We start from the raw sequence: 26377 nt of genomic DNA, 5'->3' as shown, positions 1-26377 counted from the left end.
ACCCTACACCCACAATTCCCCCTGTGAGAAAAGGATTAGAGAGAGAACAAATCATATTTTACAGATGTTAGTGACATTGCTTAATGCACTACTGGAAGGTGCTCAGTTACTACAGTGATTAGAACTTATGTATGATAAACAGCTTTAGCCCTGCCCCTATACTGATATCCATCTCCATTTTTCCTTCCGTTTCTTTTGAATCTATATTGTAAGGTGTTCTATTTGGAGCAAAGGCATTTTCCTGTATATTTTTGTTCAGGAGATGGCTGCCCACTTCAGTAACATCTCCTAGCAATTTATACATTAGCAATAGCCGCCTCAGTTTCAGAGCCATTAGTGGGCCACAGTGAACAGTTTAAGGAAACTCTGAAACACTCTGACTAGTTCATCTTTGGAGTCTGGGGCTGCTTTCTGAGGGAAAACACACTTCTATACAAAGAGGAGCCAAAACAGTTCTTCACCTGTACTTGAGATTTTAGGGTGTTCTTCAGAAAGCTACGTAGATGCCTAAGTTCCCTACCATTGACCCCTGTAGGCAGCTAAACTCACTCAGCACTTAAATTTTCCAAAGTAAAAGTTCCCTAGGTGCTTATCTTTCTGCCTCTGGGCTGGGGCAGGCACACTGCTGCCTCACTCTAGGCACTCAGACATCTTTCTCCTGCCACATCCCCAGAGCAATTCATGAATCAGGGAAGATAGGTTTTCACAGCTGCCTAACTCACCGTAGGAGCTGGTCTGGCAGGTACCCTCTGAGCACCCCTGGGTTGGGTCCCATTCAGAAGCCAGCTGGAGGAGGAGGTGGTGGCTGCTGCTGCTGCTGCCGCCGCCACCGACCTTATAACTTTTAATCCACTGGCTAGGGAGTCCCACATCAGAATATCCCATAGTCCTGTGGTTAGCACACTCTCCTGAGAGGTGGGAGACTCCTGTTCAAATCCTTCCCGCCGACACACCAAGAGAAGGGAATTGAACCTGGGAATCCCACCTCTCAGGTGTGTGTTCTAACCACAAGGCTGAACATTACACCAATGCTGCTGCCTCAGAATGCACCCAGCTTATTGAAAGTATGTGTCCGTACCTAAGGCAGGAGAGGGGTTTCCATTCATGGTTTGCTAGAAGAGGTAGGTGCCTCTCTCTGAGAAAGGGGTGGGGCTCAGTGTATTGACATCTGTCATTGGCTAGTTTAGGCGAAGCTGCTGAGCATTCTGATTTTTGTGGATCACATTCTTAGGTGCCTATCTCTCCTTATTCATTGTATAGAGAATGTAGGTGCCTAAATTCGCTTTGTGGGTCAGTTTTGTTCCTTGATTTTCTACGTACTCAGAAGTTAGGAGCTGTGACGATCAGCATTGCAACGTGTAAGTCCCTTTGTGGATTCCACCACTAATTATTAATGGAAAAATGATTCATTTCCTTAAAATATTAGCAAGTAAATTACTGAATAATTAGTATTCTTTTTGCTTTCATTATGTGGGAATCTTCCTGAATGGTAAATTTCAAGCTATTACAGTAATAGTATTTTACATTTAATAATGCCTTTCTTCCCAAAGAACTCCAAAAGCACATTACAAGCTATATATATAGGAATAATTTCACTCATCATTGAAGCTAAGCCAGCCACCTCAGGAGTGGGATATGATAGCTGTTTAAGAGATTTAGGCAACATTAACAGTTTAAAGTGACCTGAAGAAGAGTACCATATCTGAAGGAAACTCTAGAGGGAGTTTAGGTAGGCAAGATGTAATTAAACAAATTTAAATTAGGGCAGAGCACAGATTAACAACCCCATTCTTGCAAAAAATGCAAGGGGACTTTTAATGACCATAAATGGACATGATTTAGTTTTGCATGATTCCTTTATGATTTCACCTTAGTCAATCTAGTGCGCCTTCATACCTTCTTGTGGCATTGATTCAATGATGATTCAAAGGGAGAGGCATACTATCTACTCAGTTACCTGACACCACTTCTTGCAGCATCCTAGCTTTTACTTGAAAATTTCCTATGCAAGTAGTAACTAGACCCAGCCATATGTAGCTTGTGAGAGCAGACAAGAGAACAGCCTGAAGAGTTAGGGTTGCTGACAAAGCATGGCATAGCTAGACAGTTTATGCTGATTTTCTCATTGTTGTCTGCATAGGCGGCTTAATAAATTTGATGGAAGTTTAGGAATTGGGTCCTGAGTATAAAAATAGTCTTTTTTTAAAAAAAAGTGTTTTTAGTTTTCATTGAGTATCTTCATTCCGATTATAAATGAGCAAGACTATTCAGCATTAGTTAATTAAAAAGGACAAAGTGCCAATAAGTGAGTTGTCTTGAGGATAAAAGGAACTTTACGAAGCCAAATTCTAATCTCTTCTGTTTACCAGTCTTAGGTAGAACAGATGTTGTTCAATGAAGCGAGTGCTTATTTGTATCTTTTTAAAGTGGTATGTCTATAAGGACATGGCACAGTGTAATGGAAATTGCTTCTAGTTTTCTTCCTCTAGTTTTTCTCCTCTTCACTGACCCCAAAAAGGAATTAAGATAGATCTAGATATTGACTATAATGGTCTTTGCAGCATTGTTGTAGCTGTGTTGGTCCTAGGATGTTGGAGAGAAAAGGTGGGTGAGGTAATATCCTTTATTGGACCAACTTCTGTTGGTGAAAGATGAGTTTACACAAAACTCTCCTACCATTTGCTAATTTAAAACATTTTAAAAAACAATTAGATGAATGAGCAGTTAGTTGGATGAATTATATGCTCCCTCTCAACTCTTCTGCAATTGCTTCAAACTCAAATTCCTAGGAAATCTGGAAAGAATGCCTGGAATGTGGTATCTTTAATTTACATATATATGTGCACAAGTTGTATATACAACATTTGTGTGGATAACTGATACTATTTAGGTAGCTGAACCTAGGGGCAATAAAAATAGGGAAAATAGTTTCACTGTGTGAATGTCATTAAGCAGTTTAAGCTCAAGTACAACTGAGTTACACACACAAGCCCTCTTTTGTACTCCCATTCCCTCTCCTTCCTTCTGCTCTCAGGAAAGACAATTTATAAACGACCAGTTCAACAAAGCACAGTTCAGGAGAGGCTAGTGGCTGTAACAGTGAGTGGATTGTAAGCTCTTCTGTGCAGGGACCTGGTCCTCCTACATTTCTGTGAAGGTCTTAGCTATATAAAAAAAACAACATTTTAACATGGGAATGATATACAGTGATACCAGATTCTGCACTGATTTACCTCCATCTGCAGTCCTGCTGACCATAGTGTGATCTGATATGGTGTAAATTGATTTTAAGCCCCACCTTTAGGATTCATCTACATGCACAATAGCACCAATTTAATTAAAAGTTTAATTTTAAACTGATGCAACCCCCTGCATGAATACTCTTATTTTGGTTTAAACCTGGTTTACATTCCTTTAGCTTTGTCAATAAATTTACAGGTGTAAACTAAACTGATGATTCATAGATAATAAAGCTTGAATGGACCATTGTGATGCTCCACTCTGATCTCCTGTATAATACAGGCCATATAACATCTCTGAATTAATCCCTGTTTGAGCTAGAGCATGTCTCCTGGAAAAACATCCAATCTTGATTTGAAAAATTGCCATTGATGGAGGATTCACCATACCCCCTAGTAAGTTGTTCCAATTATTAATTACCCTCTTTGTTAAAAATGTGCACCTTATTTCCAGTTGGAATTTGTCTAGCTTCAATTTCCAGCTGAATCTTGTTACAAACGTCTGCTATACTGAAGAGTCCATTATCAATATTTTATTGCCAATGGAACAAAGAGGGATCAAGTCACTCCTTAATCTTGCCTTTGTTAAACTATATTGAGTTCCCTGACTCTATCTCTGTCAGTCATATTTTTTAATCCTTTAATCATTTTCATGGCTCTTCTCTAGCCTTCTCCAATTTATCAACATAATAACCAGTCTGAAACTACTGTCACAGGAGTTTGCCTCAGTTTAACTAAATTGCTTTTCAAACCAATTTAAATTAAATTAGTGCAATTTTGTCACGTAGACAAGCCTTTATTCTCCCCTCATATAGCTAGGAAAAATTTGGGAATAATGTGATTATGGTCGTTAACAAATAGGTGCCAATGCACTTTTACTGCTGTCTGACTCAGGGACAAAAATCACCTGATATACTTGGAGTATAGATCAGGGTTGCACATAAACAGCAGGGGAAATGTATTGTAGTTGAAAATTTGGATTTAAGAGTAAAATATTTAAAAGTTCCCAAGTGACTTGAGAGACTAATTTAATTTTTAAAAGTGATTTAGGCAAGTAGGAGTCATTCAAGGTTCATTAAAACCAATAAGAGTTAGGCTTCTAAATGCTTATCACTTTAAATTGGGATGTAGACCCCAAAATCACTGAAATGACATGTTCAAAGTTACAAAATGAGAAGTGGTAGAATCTAGAATTAGAACCCAAAACTCTTGTCTCTCAAACTCGTCCTCCAACAACTTGACAACATTCCTTTTAACTAGACCCTGTCTTCTCCCAATACAAAATAACAGATCATATAAAGAGTTTACATTAAAAATACTCCCAAAGTTCTGGATTAGTACTTATAGAAGCACTGAAATTCAAGCTGAACAATAAAATCAGAAGGCTAGAGAAGTAAAATATGCTTTTGATGGAATGGCACAAATCAGAGTTTCACCTAATGGGCAGCGGTTTTTAAAAAAAAAAAAATCTCTGCCCTTTGCAAGCTCAGCTGAGCACTTACTTTATTGGCATGTATTTTTTCTTGTTTGTAACCATGCAAACTTTTGTAAAATGTGCAGAAGAATTTAAAATCACTGGCCCTTTAAAAATATTTTTAAAAAGTCTTTATTTGAAATATAAATTGCACATTTTAACTTGTTATCCTTTGTTTGGAAGCTCCTTCTGTGCACATAACAGGAAATTTAAAAGACCAAAAAAAAAAAAAAACCTTGGCAACAAACCCACCAACCAAAACCATAAAAAGTTATCAAAAACACATTCATGGATTTTTGTTTTTATTTATTTATTTTTGCTCCATTCACATTGTGTTTTTTCATGGCAAATAGATGCCTGCAGAGCTTTTCAGTGGAGAAAACTGGGTGCTGACAGATTTTGGGGAGGAACCTACAGTTTTGGTTCAGGCAAAACTCACCACTCTTTAAGATAGTGCCGCATGCACTCCCTGGTGTGATCAGCCTACACTGCAGGCCAGTGGAGGAGGAGAGCAAGGCTGTGGCCCTGTCTTCTAGACCATCTCTGGGGTTGGAGGGATCAACAACTGTGACAAGCCATTGCAGCAAAGGGAGAAGGTGGCTATGCACACCCAAGGGACACACAAAATCTGGGCCTCGATGTATAGATTGGAACATATTCTGCTCTCAGTTATGCAGGTGCCACTCCAAGTGACGTCAGTGTGAGATGAAGGAATTCAGCCCTTCACAGGGGGTGCTCAGCACCTTGCTGGATTCAAGCCCTGTTGGATAGCAAGATGAGTCTCCCTCGTTATAAACTATTCATAGCACTCTGCATTTCTTTTTCAGCATAGCTTCTCTCTGTCATAATGAAGGGTTTGGCCAGAACTCTGTTACTTCTTGTCAGTATGAATTGGCAAGAGACTGTGGCTGCTGGCACAGGCTCCCTCCCTGCTGTCATGGTTCTATGTACCAAGGAACTGCTGCCCACAATGGAATTGCTCAGTGATTTGTTCTCAGACTTTTGCTGCTGACTATGAGGTAGTGTCTCCTGCTGACTTCTAGTTTAAGGGAGTGCTAGTTGTTAGTGTTTTGCATACTAAAAGATTGGGGTTAGAAAAATGCTATGTAATGTTTGGATGGCCACATAATAACTTACATTATCTCTATATTTGTAAATGAACAGAAAAGAAACTACACCCTAATATATGCATTTTTACATACAAAGGAAACACCCTTCTCAGCACTAACTGGTGTAATGTTTCATGAGGTTTAATTCTTGGCTGAAATTTGGAGACGATGAAAGGGTGACTGGAATGTCTTTTCTTCACAGGCCAACCACTAGCTGAAGATGCAGTAGTTCTGCTGTAATGTAGCAGGTATAATTTCTGCTTTCCTTAACTGAAAATTAGACTTGCAGTGCACCCTTTAACATACAATTAAACCTTCCTTAATCACCACTTGAGGGATGGACAAAAATAGCTTGCTTAACTATGGTGGTTTCCTAATAAAAGTGGAGCAGTATAGTTTTGGGGATTATTATTTATCATGTGTATTAGGAGCCCCATTCGTGGAGCAGGATCCCACTGTATATGGGCAGTCTGCTAAGGCAGCAATTTGCCTATTAATGGTGGACTCAGTACAGCCTTCACTGTATCATGCTTTCTTCCTTTCAGTTGATAGGTGAGGTGAAATCCTGGCCTCACAGAAGTCATTGGGAATTTTGCCACTTCAATGGGTCCAGGATTTCACCTGTGAGGTCCATACTGGGACACTGATTCCACTCTGTATTCATGCTAAAAGGGGACAAATTGACTGCTGTCATAGGTGCTGGGACTAGGGTTGCTGGGGGTGCTGCCGCATCAGTGGCTTGAAGTGGTTTCTATTATACATAGGGTTTACGATTTGATACAATGGCTCTCAGCACCCTCACTATAAAAATGATTCCAGCACCCCTGGCTGCTGCTGAGCCTTTCCAGAATACTCTCTTGTTCTTTCTCGAGCCCTGATCACTCTAGGGCTTGTAACTGTGATTGAAACTATTTTCAAACATGGTTACAGCATGATGCTGCAGTGACACAGTGCGTGACCACATTTTATGTGGCAAGCCATTGCCCTGATCTTGCCCAGGGGATCCACAAGGGATCTTACTTTAGCTTGGAATTCCTGTGACATTAAATGTATAAACAAGCAGTTTAAACTGTAAAAAGGCTGCCACCAATGCTGATATTAGTGAGGTTCCATGCAGGTCCCTTTTCAGGATCCATGTCATAACTGTTGTGACAATGGTAAAGAATAAAAAATGGTCTACTTCATTTAATACTGAACAAGGACTTCTGTTAAAATAAGGAAAACAGTATTATCCCTAAAACTACTCTCTCTGCTGTACTCTAGAGTTTATCCTAAACATCCTGCCAGACCATCTGCTATGGATTTAAAGAAACCATCACTATATCCTTTCATAGACTTTAATGCTGAAGGGATCTTTAGATCATCAAGTCTGACCACCTGTATAATGCAGGCCATAGAATTTCACCCAATTTACCCTTGTATTGAGCCCAATAACTTGTGTCTGACTGAAGTACTAAAGTATATCTTCCAGAAAAATATCAAGTCTTAATCTGAAGTTATCAAAAGAAGGACTATCTAACACTTCCATTGGTAGCTTGTTCTGATGGTTAGCACCTCACTGTTAAAAATTGGTGTATTTTTAATTTGAATTTGTCCAGCTCTAACTTCCAGACATTTGTTCTTTTTATGCCTTTCTCTATTAGGTTAGAGAGCATTTTAGTACTTAGTATCTTCTTCCTGTGAAAGTATTTATACACTGTAATCCTGTCATCTCTTGACTTTCTTTTTTTTTTTTTTTTTTTTTTTTGTCAGATTGAGCTTTTTAAGTCTCTCATTGTAAGGGAGCTTCTCCAGCAGTCAGATCATTTTTGTGGCTCTTCTCTGCACTCTCCTTAAGTACAATAACTATGTTCAGAAACCAATTTATAAATTATCTTAAGGGTAAGTCAACAGCATAGTTTTGGCTAGAATGGTTGCCATTAAAAAAGAGTGCAAAATCCTGCTCCCTGTGTCTCTAGCAGTGGACTGGGACTCATGAAACCTGGCTCCTATTCCCTGGTCTGCCTTTGGCCATCTGGGTGACCGTGGGCAAGTCATTTGAGCTCTCTGTGCCTCAGTTTCCTCATATGTAAAATGGGGATAATGATAATGAGGCAAAGTGCTTTTAGATCTATTGATGAAAAGTGCTGTGTAAGAATCACCCGTGTATTATTATTATTTACACAATGAAAACTCACTGTGGTACAAGAGTGGCAGCACAGACTCTTTTGAAAACAATTGAAATGCTAGCACAGTTCAAGCTGAACAAGGGCTGACTTCTGAGGTTGTGCTTTTATGGTTTTCTCTATTCTTCTTTCACGAATTCATTAGCCAGCATTTGTCAAATTGTGTTATTTCATTGAGAGATCTTCAAATACTCAGCCTCAATCCAAGCAAACTATGCATTCATTAAGATGACAGCCTATCACAACACATTTTTATTTCTATCTTTATAAAAATGCATTTAAAGTTGTTGCTGCCAGCTGTTTCTTTATGCAGTGTAACTTCTCACATGCTTAATGGTACTGATTGATTTGACTCATTCTCCTGCACAATGAAAGCAGGGGAGAACTCGTTTATGTTAATTACCCTGGTTCACTGGGTCTCAAGGGATTAACACACATGAGCCTGGCATTTATCTGACCAAATTTTCTCCTTTAAACAATGCTCTGGAAAGTGGTGAGGATTTTGACTGCAACAACTACAAATAGACTCATAGACTTTAAGGTCAGAAGGGACTAGCATGATCATCTAGTCTGACCTTCTGCACATTACAGGCCACTCACTGACTCCTGAAATAGATCCATAACCTCTGGCTGAGTTACTGAAGTCCTCAAATCATCGTTTAAAGACTTCAGGTTACAGATAATTCACCGTTTACACTAGTTTAAATCTGCAACTGGCCTGTGTCTTATGCTGCAGAGGAAGGCAACCTCCCACCCAAGATCTCTGCCAATCTGACCCAGGGGAAAATTCCTTCCTGACCCTAAGTATGGTGATCGGTTAGACTCTGAGCATGTGGGCAAGATCCATCTGGGAAAAAATTCTCTGATGTAACTTAGAGTCCTCCCCCTCTAGTGTCCCCTCTCCAGCTGTTGGGGATTTTTGCTACTGGCAATGACCAATGGGCCACGTCATCATAGGCAGTCCCATCACACCATCTCCTCCATAAACTTATCAAGCTCTGTCTTGAAGCCAGTTAGGTTTTTTGCCCCCACTGCTTCCCTTGGAAGGCTATTCCTGAACTTTACTCTTCTGATGATTAGAAACCTTCACCTGATTTCAAGCCTAAATTGTTGATGGCTAGTTTATATCCATTTGTTCTTGTGTCCTTAAATAAGTCCTTAAATAATTCCTCTTCTGCACTGATATTTATCCCTCTGATGTATTTATGGAGTGCAATCATATCTCCTCTAAGCCTTCTTTTGGTTAGGCTAAACAAGCCAAGCTCTTTGCGTTTCCTCTCATAAGGTAGATTTTCCATTCCTCGGACCATCCTACTAGCCCCTCTCTGAACCTGTTCCAGTTTGTTTGAATTCACCTTTCTTAAACATGGGAGACCAGAATTGCACACAATATTCCATGTGAGGTCTTACCAGTGCCTTGTATAATGATACTAACACTTCCCTGTCTTTACTGGAAATACCTTGCCTGATGCATCTTAGGAGTGCATTAGCCTTTTTCACAGCTGCATCACACTTATGGCTTATAGTCATCCTGTGATCAATCAATATACCAAGGTCTTCCTCCTCCTCTGTCACTTCCAACTGATAAATCCCCATCTGGTACAGGTTACAGATTGTGCCTATGTTATCCAGAGGGCACACCCTCTCCTATTTTCTTGGGTAAATAATTGCACTGATGTTTTGTTTACATGTCCCTTGCTGGTTTGTGAAAGTATCTTATTGTTCACTTTTGAACCCATGTGCACATTCCCACTGGCTGTTCAGGAGAAGCACAAAAATCTGCTTATCCCTGTCTCTGTGAAGATGATCGATAGATTGAAGTTAACCATTTATTTTTATGCCCAATCATTAATTATGCAAAGAATACTAATGCTCTTTTCCCTTTAACACTTTAACCTTATGCTTTAGGTGATCAAATGCTGACAGGTTGCATTAATTTTTTACTACATTTGAGAGTTTGCTAAAGAGAAGAATTAAACTGTCATCAAGCTAAAGAAGAGAAGGGTTATAAGTACCTTCTTAAAACAAACAGCTGCAGCTGTTCCTATAGCTGCATGACAAGTTGGGTGGGTTTGAAAAACAAAACAAAACACACTGCTGGCAAATGCATGGGCGAAAAATCAGATTCTGTGGCGGGTTACAAAACAGCAAGGCTAAAATGAAATGAAAATTGTTCAAGTGCATGCTGAAAGGACCAGACGCTCTTTACAATGAAACAGTGTGGTGTTGCACATCTGTATCACTAAGCAGAATTACTGCAGTTCAGGTTTTCAGCACTCCTGGCAGGAGTCCTTCATGGCAGATGTATGCTTTTTCTCTCTCTCTCTCTCTTTTTTTTTTTTTTTTTAAACACCAGTTAGGGGAGAAGCTGATGTCCCCCATGGTGGCATCACATGCTAGAAAAATACTCCCAATATAAAGGAGTAAATGTCCCTAATAAATTAAAAATATATATCTTCAGCTAAACTAGAGGTGTTCCATCTAAACCTAACATGCTCCATCTACTCATTCTCATTTAAAATCACAGAAAACAAAGGAACTGACTTCTGGTTCAATGGAAGCCCATTTCTTGTAGCACTTTTAACAAACAGCAAGTAATAAGATCCCCATTGTATGGCTGAGGAAGCAGCATTTTATATAGCATGCAAGACTTTCCCTGATGAACAGTACTTCAGGCATAGGGGGCACTAATCCAGCAAATCACTTAAGCATGTGTTTAATTTTAAGTACATGATTAGTCCCAGATTAACTTTAAGCACTTGCTTAAGTCACATGCTTAAAGTGGTTTGCTGGTTTGGGACCATGCTGTGTTTCTATCTAGGTTTCTCAAAGTACTTTACAAACAGTAAATAACTAATACACAGAGGAGGAAGGTATGTATTTTGAGTCCTATTTTATTGATAGGGAAACTTCTATAGAGATGTTATGGATCTGCAAACTCTTTGGGGGCAGGGACCGTGTCTACTTCTAGCACAATAGATCCCTGAATCTTAATAAGGCCTCTGGGTTCTAGAAATATTTAATTAGAAAATAAAAGGCTGGTTGTCTCTGGCCATATGTGAAAATGCGTGTGCAATTACAGCAATTACACATAAAAATTTAGTGTGTGCAAATGGACAGTTTATCATCTTGTTGGCTATCTGTATATGCAAATATCTCTGTGTCATTCTTTGTCATGTGCAAAAATTAGGTTTGCAACTAAACCTGGCTATGGGTATCTTCCTTTATGAAAATGGGGCTCTTAGTAACTTGGCCAAAGTCACATAGGAAATTTGTGGCAGGGTCTGCTAACAAATGCAGGGGTGGAGGATTGGTATGGTTGCAGCTATGATTGGCATAATTGCAGCTCTGTGTGTGGGGCAGAAGTAGCAGAAAGAATGACAGAAGCAGAGAGAGGAGGTACAAGGAAGTCAAGGCACAGCCAGAGATACATTTGTAGCACGACCCCGAGAAAAGATGATTGAAAGAGCATTTGGGTGGAAAGAGGTTGGAGCTATGAGCAAAGAAACTCCTTTTGTTTGAGTCATAAGTGTTCAGGGAAACAGGACTTTGTGTACATTCTGTGCAAGTAATGTGCAATACTGATTCCATCATCAATTTCTCCTCTTGACAGAAGCAACCCACACGACCCCAGATACTGGCTAACCATTCAGGTCAAAAGGGACAACAATACTTACACATTATTTTGTTTTTTGTAATTTCCCCCCCAAACTTCATACAAAAAACTTCAGCATGTTCATTCAGGGCCCCCCCTCAGTGGCTGGTCTGCATAGAAGATAAGATCCTACTACTGCTACCATTTAATCAAGAAACTTCCTTTGCTCAAATATTAGTGGCCTTCATTGAAGGCCCCAGATTCTAAATATTGGACTTTCCATTTTCAAAGCAGAATGGAAGAAAAGAGGAGTCAGAGTCACTGAGAAGACACTGAATGAAGAGTAAGAGAGCTAGGATGTGAACCAGAAAAGCACAGAGTCACAGAATTCTAGGGAAGAGAGTATCCCGGAAGAGAGAATCATTAACTGTGTAGAAAGTAATGGCTAAATCAAGCAGAATGAGACTGGAAAAGAGGACTAGCAATATAATCAGGAAGAGGTCTTTGGCGATCTTTGTAAGGAACATTTCAACAGAGTGGAGCTGGCAGACACCAGATTATAGGAGAATAAGGGACAAGTTAGTGGAGAAGGAGTTGAGGAAATGGGCATAGACAGCATGTCCAAGAAATGTAGAGGCAGGGAGAAGGAGTGAGATGGGGTAGGTATGAGGGAAGTTTAGAAAGTTTCTAGCCTGATAAAGAAAAAAACCCATAATTTGTGTTCAGTTGTTTGTTTATTTATCAGTATAATCCCCCTTGACATCAGTGCACTTTGTCCAGCGCAGCCGAGGCTTGGCTGTGCCCGTCTTGTAGAATCCTTGTCCGGCATGTCCAGAAACAACTCGAGTGCTGCGATCACCTCATTATCATCACTGCAGCTCTTCCCACAAAGGTCTGCCTTCAACTTGGGTAACAGGTGGAAGGCTGAGGGATCCAAATCTGGGCTGGATGAGGAAGCATCTGAAAGCCATGTTTGGTCACTGTGGTCACTGCAACCTGAGATGTATGGGGTGATGCATTGCACCGGAGAAGCAAAAAGTTCCCTGAAAATGTCAAGTTGTGGTCTCTTCTGGTCAGCTCTCATCATTCTAGGCAACCATATTGTTGACACTTTTCTTATGCCCAAGTCTTCATTGAGGATGGCTTGCACTGACCCAGTTGATGCCCACTGTCTCAGCTATGTGCCTGACTGTGCCTGAGCTTCTGGGTGAGGTAATATTTTTTTATTGGATCAACTTCTGTTGGTGAGAGAGCCAAGTTTTCGAGCCACACAGAGCTCTTGCTCATTCATCATCATCTTATGGTGGCCTCTCTGGGGTTCCTGCCCCTGACTCATCCTCCATGCTGATTCTCCCTCGCTTGAATTTGCCAGCCCAGTTTTTTACTGTGCATATGAAAAGGTATCATCCCCCGAGGTTGCCCCCGTGTCCTAATGGATTCCCTTTGATCTCAAGCCTTTTTTATGGAGGTATTTGATCACTGCTCTGATTTAATTCTTCTCCATTTTTCAAATCTTTGGTGACTGACTCACTTCAAAAGGTCCTCGTACAAGTTCTCCACAGATGGAAAAAATGCTGCTAGCAAAGACACATGACAAAATATGAGTAATTTGATCTGAAAAATCTGTTGGGCTCTAGCATATCATTAAATAGGTCAGGCTGAACACATTCTGAATGACCTTGATAAATGGGGAGGCAGGTAGTATCAAGCAAGGGTTTGGGCACTGGGGAGACAAACATATTTGAAAGCTGAGGGAAAATAAGCCAAGTGGCAGAGAGAGAAAGAGATGTTGAAGGGGAGGGAAGGGAATGAGGGGAGGAAGAGAGATTCCAAATCAGAAGAGGGTACGCTAAAGAAAACATTTTGGGGGCAGTGGTTGAAAGTGGGAGAGAGGTGTCTGAATTGTAGCCCACAGTGAAGGAGAAGAAAATCCAGAAGAGTGTCTGGGGTGGAATTGGAAACTCATACTAAATTATTTCAGTCTTTTCTTTGAAGAAAATAGTGAGGTTCTCAGCAGTGAGGGAAGAAGGTAGAGGCTGAGGAGAGGGTTAAGGAGAAAGATAAGAGTGGAGAAGAGACAACAATGATTGCAGTAGAAGGGCTTTATCAGGAAGGAGAAGCAGAGCTGTTTAGCAAGGAAGATCTCATTGAGGAAAAAACCTGCAGTGGAAGAAGTCCAGTAGATCTTCCACATACAGTGTAGCTTTAAATAGAAAATATGGGTAAAAGCAAGAGTAATTCCGTTTAAATTAATGGGTTAAATTGGTGTAAAACTAGTGTGAGAGGAGAATCAGGCCCATTATGTCTGTAGGAATCATAGAAACAGAACACTAATGATTAAAATCACCAATATTCATTCCAGGTAAAGTCCACGTTAGGCAGAGTGAACACTATATACCACGATAATAATTCTTCGGCTGTGTAAATAAGCATTGCTCCATTGAAGGTACAGGCTCTCCCATAGTCTTTTAATCTCAATTTGCTAACTCATGTGAAAACTACAAACTGCCTTGTCTTCAGTAGGACTTTACCTCATGTTAGTTACCATATGTTAGCTAACTTGAGTTAAGAACATACCCCTTTTCTTAGTCATCAATTTTAAAAAACAATAAATAAAATACTACCATTTTCAACATCAATAGCCCCAAACCTGGTGGCATCATTAAAGTGAGAAGTGGGGTTTTACTTTACTCTCACTTACAGCATTGTAAATCTGGATCAACTTCAGTGAAGTTACACTGATTTTTACATTGGCATATGTATGAGGTGAATCAGGCCTTTCCTTAACGGTGCTGCAGTGTTTAGGCTTTTGCTGTTAAATCCGGTCTTATTTGTCTTATAAAAGAAGGTTTTGTGTGCATGGTGCTTTGTCCTCTCTTACAACATGTACATTCAGCTATATTGCGTAACATGAACAAAGTCTCCTTGGTGAACTTGCAGAACTGTGCAGCAGGGGAGTCTGTGGCTTTAAGCTTTGCCCTCCTCTACCCCAGTAGTTAATAATTAGCTGGCTTCAGGCAAAGAGAGTCTCTGAGACTCACAGTAAACAGTAGAAGACAGGTCAAGGCTGCCAAAACACAGTTTGTGCTGTGTGGCACTTGTAAAGCTGCAATACAGTCCATTCCTGGATGCGCAACATGGATAAAAATAGATTTTTTTTTTTCCCCTTCAGAAGCCAATTTAGAAATTCCTGTCCAGGTTGTCAGTAGTTACCAAAACACATGCCATGTAATAACAGAGGGCAAGTAGAAATGTTTTGCAGCAGAGATTTAAAAGATGGTGTTTGGTGTGAGAATTGTTTGAACAATGTTTTAAAACAAAAGGGAAAGGATTTCTGTATTGTGTCTGGATACCGCTAAAGCAATGCAGTGCCCAGCATCTTTAGATGCAGTCAGAGAGCCTGATGTCCACATGTGCTGATCTCAGGAGGAGTTGCAAGTGCTCAGCATTTCCCAGAGTTGTGCCCAGTTTTCCATCGTATCCTTTCCTCGCTCCACATTTATTCATGGATTCCCGAAGACACAGCGAGAAGTTCTGATGGTTTTTGTCTAGTAAGACATAAACATCAGATTTCCAGAAACCACAATTTAGTCCCCAGTTCTGGTAGCTACATTCTCAATATGTATTTTTGTTTTCAATTTAAGAAGGGCTTCCCTTCTCAAGGAAAATAAGCAAGCAAGCAAACAAACAGCAAAAAAGACACACAACCAGCAGCTTAGGGGAGCAGATGAAAGGGAAAAGGGAGTGATGCCATGAGACCTTGCATTATTTCAGCAAAATGTTTAGGAGTAAATGCTTTTCTTTGTCAGATTCCAATACACAGATGCTTAGAATGGTTACAAATGTCCCAGTCTGCAAGCCAATGTCATTACAGGCATCACTGCCATTAACAAAGGCAGAATAGAAAGGTGGGTCCAATTTTATCCTAATGCTTGAATTAGCACTTGCATTAATCTCCAATATGTACATATTTAGAAGGATCCAATCTCCCAAACTGGTTTGCTTGTGTCTGGGCTTTGTTTACAGTACCTTCAGAGCAGTACAGATATCCTTATTCAACAAGGGCATTTATTGATAAATCCCTTCATTTGAAACACAGGCCTTTATTGAAACATATGTTTAATAAAGTGATTTATTAATTTTAAAAAATCCTAATTCTACACTGTGTCCAGTTTCAATAACTCTGTCACTAACATTTAATACAATATAACTTTTTAGTGTCTTTGATACAAAGTATTCCCCAAACATTCTGCAGAATTTAATAACACAGTTGTGCAGGTAAATAATAAATAACAGCAGAAGGAGAGAGATCATGAGCCAAAAGTGAGGAAGAAAGGTGTTCTCAGGTGTGACTTGGAACAGGAGAGAACTGTTGATGCCAACAGATACAGGAAGAAATGCTGTAGCCAATACAGTTGACAAGAGCTGCAGAGGGGAATGTGCTTGCACTGCTAGTGGCAAATTTGTGTGACTGGACAGAAAGAAATGGCACTAGATGAATGCAGTGGATCTGATTCTCCACCATCCTGCACCATGTATAGGGCATTTACACCCATTTTGCACTGGTGTAAATGACACCACAAGCTGCAGAGCAATTGCAAATCAGGCTCATAATTTACAGGTACATTACGAAGAGTAAATACTCATAGGACCTGATCCTGCAAACTACTCAGCACCCTCAACTCCCATTGACTAGATGGAGGCAAGCCAATTGAACTGCTGTTGGAAGGGCTTTCACAAATCAGTCCCTATCTGTCCATATACTTCATAGGAATTGAATGATCATCAAGTACAATCTAATGGGAAACCCAGCTGTGCTGGAATACATTCAGCAGTCAGATGAGTGAAACAATGAGCCACTCGTCTCACTATCGCCAATGCTGTGCTTAAAAGCCTCTTACCCAGTATTTCATCTCTGTCACCATGTGCCTCATAGGGTATGCTAGAACTGGAAAGTGTAAATTGTGACTAAAGAAGGCAGACCTGTGTTAGCACTGGTTGAACTAGCCTGTTGAAAATAAAGTGTAGCTGCAGTGGCACGAGCGGTGGGAGGGGCTAGCTGTCTGAATATGTGCCTATCATCTTCCATAGGTATGTACTCGGGGTGGCTATCATCTCCTGCTGCTCTATTTTTAGCATGCTAACTTGATCAGTGCTGGTATGTCTCCTCAAGCCAAAATTTGCACCTCCAGCTGGAAAGGGAGACATACCCTAAGAGTACATCTACACTGCAAGGGACTGTGCGATTGTAGCACTGGTGAGCATATTCACATTAGTTTTAATCTAGCTAGCATGGGTAACAGTAATAATGTAGACAATGGTGGCATTGGTTTCAGCACAATGGTCTGATAAGAGTTACATTATTTTTGTTTCTCTTAGATCTCAGATTACTGATATAGCACACACGTTGGCTGGAACAGTAAATCTTTCCATAATATGCCAATATTCAAATTAGCCTGATTACGGGGATCAGCTATAACTTGGGTTCCTTTGTGTTGTTGATCAGATTAATACTCCTGGCACATTTCTGCAGTCTTGTCACATGAGACAAGCATACCAAACTCCTAATTGGTGAAGAAGCTCCTTGTGTTTTTCTCTTATGGATTCTGATCGTGTGTGACTTTCAGTGGAATGTTTCACAACTGCACAGTTTTTTCTGTGGGAAGGAGGTTATTGTCTGGGGTCTCCAGATTTTTATCGTTTTTAGACTGCCACTAAAATATCAGCATATGTGGCATGGAGTATTGAGGGTTCTTTTTTGCACTGAAAGAGAAGGATTTAGTTTTGATTTCCATTGTCTTATCTGGACTGGGATCATAAATATGAAATATTAATTCCTAATGTATTCCTGGTTGAAGTCTCTAGAAATGGCTAAAAATAATGTCTAAATGTATGGGGCTCAATTTTGTTCTCATTGATCTCAATGAGAGTTTTGCCATTGAGGCCAGTGGGAACAGGACTGGGCCCATATATCTCCAAAGGGATTTTTAGATTTCCAAATGAGTTTTCTGGAACGTGCTCAGTGTTTAGATTAAGGTCTCTCAGTTTAAAGTAGAAATCTCTGACATCTGATTTCCAGAAGATAGTTTGGAAGGATCATTTCCCCCCTCTCCCTGTTACAAGGGCACTTAGAAATGCTTAGAAAATGCAATGCAAGTACACACGTGACCTAACTCTTTGGCTCAAAAAAGGGGTTGGCGGGGGGAGGGAGGGAGTAGGTAGGTGAGTAGAGAAGAAATTTCTTCCTGTGTCAAGTGAAGGAAAGGGCAAGGGATCAAGTGTAATAGAGTGAAAAAATATTTTAAAAACAGCAACTGTGACAGCCTGAACTGATTTCATATTTTGATAAAAAGCCTTCAGTCAAAATAACCCAGTGCACCCAAATGGAAATTGAAAGCAGCCCTCAGGAATACCAGAGAGGAAAGAAAGAAAGAAAAAGCCACATGACATCCTTAGTTTGTGATGAGGTAGAAACTTTTTCTTATAATTTCCAAGGGTTTGTGCTTTTCCAGCTAGAAATCAAAAATCACTTCTGTAGCATTTGGAAGTGCATGTTTTCTTTGAGTCACTGTCTAGCCTGTAATTGTTTTATTTTGGTGGAATTTAGGCACTTTATCATGCTGATTAATCTGAGGGACAAATAGCACAAGTTAGAGGCAGGCATGAGGTGGCAGGTGCTATGAATGGCCCAGCTGATTGCTCAGTCTTGATCTGCAGTAGCTTTGTTATATTCCTCTATGGGGTCTCTCTTTAGAGAACTCTACTATTTCCTTCATTATGGAACAAACAGTTGTATACATACATGGTACAAGAGTATTCAGTGTGGCTAATATCTAGTAGAGATTAGGACCCCACTGAAATCAACAGGAGTTTTGTCATTGATTTCAAGAAGGCTGGGATTTCACCCTAGATTAACATTTCACCTAAATTCCTATGTGAACCGAGGTGTCTGAAGGTGGAAAGCACTATAAACCACTGCCCCCGAAGCTGGTGGGCTAGGGCCTGAGGCTCTGTCTACACTGGGTGTTTGTAGTCTCAGAATGACCTGCTCTAGTGCAAGTTACTTTTTACACCAGTGAACCACATCTACACCAGGGGTTTGCACTTCTGCTGATACACTGGTATAGCTACATCAGTGGCTAAAAATGCCAGTGTAGACAAGCCTGGCATCACCGTTGTCCTTCACCTTGTGTAGTCATTTATGTCAGTCCAAACTGGGTGTGAAGTTCTACCAAAGCAGAATGGTAGCTTTTCAGTAGTATCAGTGAGGACTATGCAAGGTGAAGGACGAAGGTGACTCAGGGCTTATCTACTCTGGGGTTTTTAGCTACTGGTGTAGTTACACCACGGTAGCTGCACAAGAGCAAACCCCTAGTGCAGATGTGGCGCAATGATGCGATTCATTCTAAGGCTAACCCCCCTAGTGTCGTCATCAGCAGTCGTAACTAGATTTGGTTGCTTCCCAGTCTGAATTGCAGTCTGATTCTCTCTCCCTCCCTCTCAATCTGTGTATTTATAAAAGTGTTTCCGTTGTGAGCAGGAGCTCTCACATCCAAAGCTTTTGGGAGCAGATGGCAAATCATTTGCCCAGACTGTAAAGCCTGGGTGAGCCTGGACTTCTCAGCTACTTGGAATGTCCCTGGAAAGTTTAGCATCATTCTCTTCCAAAATTCTGTTGTTCCTCCATCAGAGAACTTTTGTTCCAAATGGGTTTTTTATGATAGAAAGAAGGAAAACCTTTTATTTTCTAGACAAAGGATGAGATTCTGGCCCGTTTTAAAGCAGCTTTGACCGGTTCCAGTAGTGCAAAGTGCCTTATTGCTGGCTCAATGGCTACACAGGGATTCTCCCAGAGTAGGGAAATATCCAGGTGACATAGAGGCAGCAACACTGGCTCTACAATGGGCCCCCTCCCATTCCCTGGGTAAGGGGTGTGTGTGTTGGGGTAAAGCACATGGCCAGAGGGCCCTTGGGGAAGCTGCAGCTAAACTAGCCTCCAGCCAGCTTTTGGGAATGGGGAAGTGGGATGTAAAACCACCTTTGTGCCTCAAAGCTGTACTGATTGCTTCTCTGGTGCAGCAAAAGATTTAAGCCAAATATTTTCCTTCCCTAGTTTAGTCTTGTTTACTTTCATCTGTGTGGCCCAGCGCAGCTGCCGAGGAAAGCACAAATCTCAAAGATTATCTTGTAAAATGCACAGTATCATTTTTTCCTTGTTCAGCTTCCCCCTGATATTCCCAGTTATTTGGGGATGCTCTTTTGTAGGATGCTTAAACCGAATCAATATTTCTGTATCAAGAGAGTAGAAAAAATGGATATCTAGATTACTCTAAGCATGATCCAAATGTTTCAGGTTCCATTCCTGCTCAATCCTTTCTTAGATTATTTGTGCTAAATGATTATCAACGTGTCTGGAAAGGTAGGCATTCCAAAACAAATAGAGTGGCTGCCAAATGATGGGCCAAACTAGCAAAATATTTTCCACAAGTGTCTGTTCAGAGTCTTAAACATGTTCATGTTGATTCTGATCAAGCCCCTTTGTGTTTGTTTCTTCCATTAATATTCTAGTGACTGAGTTTGCTGGCAGGAATATTCAATTATTTCCATTTTACAGCTGGGGAAAACGAGGCAGACAGAGTGACATACTCACCCTTTGAGGGAAATGAGGGTGCTTAGTTATTCTTAGAAGGTGCTCAGTGCCTTGCAGGGCTGGGCCCTAAGGGTATGTCTATACTGCAGCAGGGAGCATGCCTCCTTACATGGATAGACAGACATGCTTGAGCTAGCACACTGAAAATAGGAGTGTGGACATTGTGACATGGTGGGTAGCCCAAGCCCAAGTATGGACCCAGGGGATCAAGTGGGCTTGCACCTGGGTGGCTAGCCCATGTGCCCACACATGTCACAATGGCTACACTATTATTTTTAGGGCGCTAGTTCAAGTGGAGCTAACGTGTGTCCATCTACGGGACTGAGAAGCACCCTATCAGTTGTAGTGTAGACATACCAGTAAATCAGCATCAGATTGGGGAAAAAAACCCAAGTCTCCTCCTTCCTAAATTCGTTGCCCAAGGGTGTTTCCCAGCTGGGGTTATCCTAATGTTTTAAATGAATGTCTCGTACTACAAGACATATGTTAAAATACAGTCCCCGATGCACCCATTTTAAATGCAGATTTTTTCACTATAAGTTTTGTTTGAGTTTGATTTTTCTTTATTTCCTGATATCTCATGTATTTCACCATTTCTATTCTTTCCAGAATATAACCCTGCATTTTTCTCCTTCGTGCTTTTATCTATATAAGCACAAAGGGGAAAAAAATGCAGAGTCATATTTTGAAAAGCAGAGAAATGGTGAAAGCAATAGTGGTATTTGAAGAAAATGTGGAAAATGGCTGTTCTTTTCTGTGCCGGTTTGTTTTGGCAGCTGTGAGGATGCAAGTCCTCAGATGGTTGCTAAGCAGTATTTCATGATCTTCATATTTTCCCATCAAAGGTGGAGTAACATCTATATGTAAAGTTATTCAAACATTTTTCTTTGAAAGGGTCTGCTTTGGTTTCTTAGAATTTTTTTAAATGTGTCCTTCAGCTGCTATTTGTCACACTTATTCTCAGTGTGAGAGTGATTCGGTGCAGTCATTTTCAAGCATGAATGAAAAAATGTTTATCTTTCTGCTGCAAAAAAATCTTTGCAACATTTCGTTGAACAGGTACAGACCCTCAGCAGGATGTGATGGTAATATTTGACAAGGCCCCACTTCAGGAAAGCATCTTTATTCAGTAAAACACTTAAACACTGTTTGTTCTTAAAGCACCTGCTCAAGCATGTGACTTTAATGGGGCTTCAGTGTTTTACTGAATAGGAATGGACTCAGTATGTGCTTGAGCATATGTCTACAGTGGAGCTGGAGGTGTAATTTCCAGATTGGATAGACATACCTGCACTAGCTAGTGTGCTAAAAATAGCAGTGTACCCCTGGCTGCAAGAACCATGGGATGGGCTGGCTGGCCTAAGGTTTTAGATGAGATTGTGCTCAGTCTGGCTATCCATCCCAGTACCCTTGCAACCATGCCTATACTGCTATTTTTATTGTGTTAGCTTAATCGAACCTAGAAAATAGGAATATAAGAACAGCCATCCTGGGTCAGACCAAAGGTCCATCTAGCCCAGTGTCCAGTCCTCTGCCAGTGGCCAGTGCCTGATGCTTCAGAGCGAATGAACACAAGAGGGCTAATATGGAATGGTCCATCCCCTGTCATCCCTTCCCTGCTTCTGGCAGTCAGGGGATTTAGGGAGACCCAGAGCATGGGGTTGTGCCTCCCTGACCATCTCGGCAAGTAGCAATTGCTGGACCTATCCTCCATGAACTTATCTAGTTCATTTTTTAACCCAATTATACTTTTGGCCTCCCAACATTCCTTGGCAATGAGTTCCACAGGTTGACTAGCACAGGTGTGTCTTCCAGCTCCAGTGTAGATATACCCTAAGTGTTTTCCTGAATCAGGGCCATAGTCCTTAGGTCACAGATAAGCCTTTTGGTGATAAGATGAAAATAGGATCGGATTTGGCTGAGTTATAAGGGTTTAAAAAGCACGCTTCATGGGGTATGCTGTTTTTATTATATGATAAAACTAAGTTCTCTCTGAGTTTCATCATTAGCACTGCTCATGCACGGGTATATAAACAGAGTGGCAAATTCCTTCCCCATATTCCATTGTGTTTGCACATGCATGCATAAAAATATTGAGTTTTAATACGTAAAGGCCCCTGTAACATGGTCTTTGAGAGTGTGTGCGGAAGAAGGCAGGGCTTCCAGAGAGCTCTGGCTCATCCTGCAGGAGACCTTGTTTTATTTGAATATTCTGCTTCTGCTTAGCAAAATGGACACAGTTCACATGATGGAATTTTTCTCCCCCCCCTCCCTTTTTTTTTAAATCAAGGAAATTCCATGCAAGATACTGCCCTGAAAGAATGTAAAGGTTGCAAAGTGAAGCTATCAAAAGTCTGGGAATGCCAAAATTCATGTTGCCTGGGCAAACTTAATGTTGGGCCCCTTGAGCGTGTATACATTATAATTCAGTCTTTATTTAGGTGACCACTTGAATTCTTTCTACAGAATTGGTATCTCATTCATTGTGCCGATTGGACCGAGTGAAGCAGGGCAGTACAGCGAATAATGTTAATGTGGGAAAGACCGCAAGGTGTGTGGTGTATTAGACAGCCATACATGGAACAACAAAGATGAAGTTAATTGTTAAAGAACCTCGTTGATAAAGAACCATCCCTTTTGTGCACTGAGTAGGCAGGGGTCTTGGGGAATAAACAGTGTATGACCTTGTAATTAAATATTGTCTGATAAGGCATAAAGGGCTCCTACAAATGAGCCTGGGCTCTTAATGTTCTGAATGTAGATTTTTATATGGAATTTATGAGCAGGGGGGAGAGAGGGAAATTTGGTGCTCATGCCCAGTATGTCTACAAGTAAAAAGCCATGCATGCTTACACGTGCACACCCACAGTGCTAGTCACAACTGTCATTCACAAACTGAACAGCAAACAAAATGAGCAGTGGACAAAGCCCAGGATGGAGGAAATTAAGGGGGTGAAATGATGGTGGATAAAAATGTTGCAGCTTCCCCTGAAGTGAATACCTCAGCCATGGTATAAAATACCTCCTGCTACTATTCAGGTCCTGGGTCTCTTATGAAAGAGAGCTGGTAACCCTACTGCGTGTGTGTGTGGGGGGGTGTGTGTGGGGGTGTGTGTGGTTTTCCATTGTGAAGCAATATCAGTTAGCCTGAGGCTGCCTAATTCAAGACATTGGTTAACGAATCCAGTTTTAAATTCTAGTTATGAGGGGTGACAGCAGCTCATTAAACTACTCAGTCTAAACTAAAGTCTTGCCTTACTCATCTTCCTAGAGATCCTTTCTGCTTCTTACCTCATACTCTAGCTCTACCTCTCCCCAGAACAACCCTCCTATAATGCATGTGATTTTCCGCAAAACCAGCCTGATCCCACTACGCTACTGTCAGAGACCGTGAGTCCTGAACCGTGGGCCACAGGGCTCTTAGGAGAAAGTAAGCACCCACCTGCCACCTAGCAACCTGCTAATAGTTGCTAGGGCAGAAGCTGAAGACGGACAGAGGACTCCAGTCCTGGAACCTGACCGGCAGAATGCTGGTGGTCCTGATTGGTCCACAGCTTTTATATATGCCCAGCACAGGAACAGGAAGTTGCCCAAGCAACTGGGATCCACCTGCTCCCATGGCTAGACTCCTGGCATCCGACTTGTGGTTCTGATCTCTGGTTTGTCTCCCCCTTGTATCCTGACCCAGACAGACTCTGATTTCCGATTTGTGGTTCTGCTCTCAAGTTTGACTCTTGCTTCTGATCTCCCGGTATCCTGACTTGGCTGACACAGGATGGGAGTCAAGAGGCTGTGGATCCTGGCTCTGACCACTAGGTCTGGCTGCTTATGACTTGCCCATGACATTTTCAGATCTCTGCCTTCAGAGCCTGATCCAATGCCTATTGAACTCAATGGGAGTCTGTCTAGTGAATTAAATAGTTACTGGAGCAGGACTTCTGTGCAAGCAACTACAGTTCTTCCTTTAGCCAAAGGGAAAGAGTTAACTCCTGACTTTGACAATTTCTGGGCAGTGTCTATACACCCGGCCTGTCACCAAGTACTACATACTCACTGAGCTGATAGCATGGGGCAGGGGTGAAGTCTGTTTGATATCAGTATGTCTGGGTTTGCACATGTTTGCTCAGTTGCATTGCATAACAATCATTGTTGGAAGACTTAAACTGCTTGGAAACTTTTCCAGCTTTTTCCAACTATTGCTTGGAAACTTCCTGTAAAAATTGCTCATTCTCCTGACAAGTGCCAGATGGGGAACTCTAAAGGCTGACATCCCCAGTGCACGAGGAGAGACGACTATACAAGCTTCCCCCAATCTGCGTTGACCTTATTCTGGAGGAAGCACTTCTAGAGGGAAGAGTGTAGTTTGGTCTCCAGGCCTGCTGAATCCTGATCTTCTCTAGAAACTGCCGACCTGAGTTCCAAGCAGTGCTAGTTGTGTATGTAGGCCACCAGATAATGGTCAACTACCAGTCTGGAAAAGATTTTAACTGATGACCTCAAAGGGAAAGCACCCATATCCCATCATTAGTTCTCCACTCCAAAATATAAATACAAAGGTCTTAGGTCAGAGATGTAACAATTTTTAGATTTTATGATCTGTCTTAAAAAATAAATCAGCAGGATCTGTGCTTTTGATTACATCTCTGCTTTTATTTCAGTGCTCTGTTTTGTATTAGACAGAGTATCAGCATACTGTATTGCTGACATATATCTTGGTTGCTTTCATTCTATGCAAATACTGATGCTCTCTTCCCTTCACTACATATGAGATTTTTCATTATGTGAGAGCGAATGTGCAATTAAAGCCTAGCAGTGAAAACAGAGCTCACTCAGCCTATTGTAACACAAATCTGTTCTTTTCTAATAGCATTTTCTGTTCATCACGTCCATTCATCTTTGCATGGTCTAGCCTAGCCTAGATCCAATATGCTTTTTACTCATTGCTGTAAAAAGGGTCTGAACACACCTTTACATGCTACTTTAACCAATCCATTTGCTATTATATATCAGTCTCCAATAGTATATAAACCTTTGAAATCTATAATAGAGACACAGGGTTTTCAATATGATAGTGTGTAAAAAAAACTTACAAACATATTTATCCCATGGTAAAACCAGATTAACACTAGTAAAATCAGTGGACCTATTCCAGATATAGGGCTGGATCTCTTGTGATGCTGAACACTTATTGGGATGTGCTGCCTGCCCTCAACTCATTGGGAGTATCTTAGTATCTCGCAGAATAAGGTCTCAGGTGTGCTTCTGCCTTAGACGCTGCTTGCTGCAACTCACCTTGATCTTAGACTCCTGGCTCTTGATCCAGGCTCATCTCCTGTCCCTGATCCACTGTCTCCAGTTTAAGACCATTGCTGACCCCAGTAAAAAACCGTAGCTTGGTCCTGCCTTCATTCTCATCTCATGCTCTCAGTTTGATAACAGACTCTGACTTTGTGGTTTTGACCTGGCCTAGCCCTTGCACTTTTGTACATAAGATCAGAACTTGGCTCCACAGCAGCAAATGATACTTTAGGAGGACAGACTTCATCACAGCATCGATTTTTAAGCCAGTCTGTCTAGTGGTATGAGCAGGAACAGCTTCATTTGTGTTATTCCTATCCCTACTGCAAGCATGTGGTTCACTGAGAGTGTGTTCTCTCCCAGAATTTAGGGGCTTATTAGCCTTGTGTAAAATTTAACTTTTATTTACATTTTCTTATGCTGCAACCTCCTGTATGCAAAAGGATTAGATATAACTTTATTTTTCTAAGCTTCCTAAATCCTTTAAACAATAGAATCCCTCTCTTTGGAATGAAATTCACTCTTCCAGCACAAAGCTCACATAATCAGGCTTTGTATGGAGCTCTGTGCAGGGACTGTGGAGGCAAAGGCCAAGTGGCTGCTGCTCCAGTGTGTAGAATGAAATAATGCCACCTACCTGACTTAACGGATGGGAAACTGATAGGACCGCAGAGTGATGGACAGCTCCAGAAGGAAGGAAGAAGTGGAGGAAGCATACACTGAATGCAAGGGTGGGCTCCTCTTCTTCCTGGAGCTCTCTGCTCCCACATTGGCCCTCAGCCCTTCATTAATTTAAACCCTTGCCCACGTCTTTTGGAACTTCTTGCTTCATGTGATCTGCCCCTTC

The 26377-nt window shown here is 41.1% G+C and overlaps 1 long non-coding RNA gene across 2 annotated transcripts in view; it reads left to right on the top strand.

Moving 5' to 3' along the window:
* The first annotated feature begins 10802 nt into the window (after positions 1–10802).
* LOC137162680 (uncharacterized) overlaps positions 10803–26377 on the top strand; it is a 60306-nt gene continuing 44731 nt past the window's right edge. Inside the window, exon 1 of one of the 2 annotated variants that reach the window (XR_010922467.1) lies at positions 10803–10860. This is a non-coding gene — a long non-coding RNA (uncharacterized lncRNA). The remainder of the gene's footprint in view (positions 10861–26377) is intronic. The other variant, XR_010922466.1, reaches the window with a different exon arrangement.

The sequence above is a fragment of the Emydura macquarii genome, unplaced genomic scaffold (assembly GCF_026122565.2).
Source record: "Emydura macquarii macquarii isolate MOO-44397 ecotype Brisbane River unplaced genomic scaffold, CSIRO-AGI_Emac_v2 contig_2452, whole genome shotgun sequence".
Taxonomy (NCBI): Eukaryota; Metazoa; Chordata; order Testudines; family Chelidae; genus Emydura; species Emydura macquarii.
This window is presented reverse-complemented; position numbering and strand designations above follow the sequence as displayed.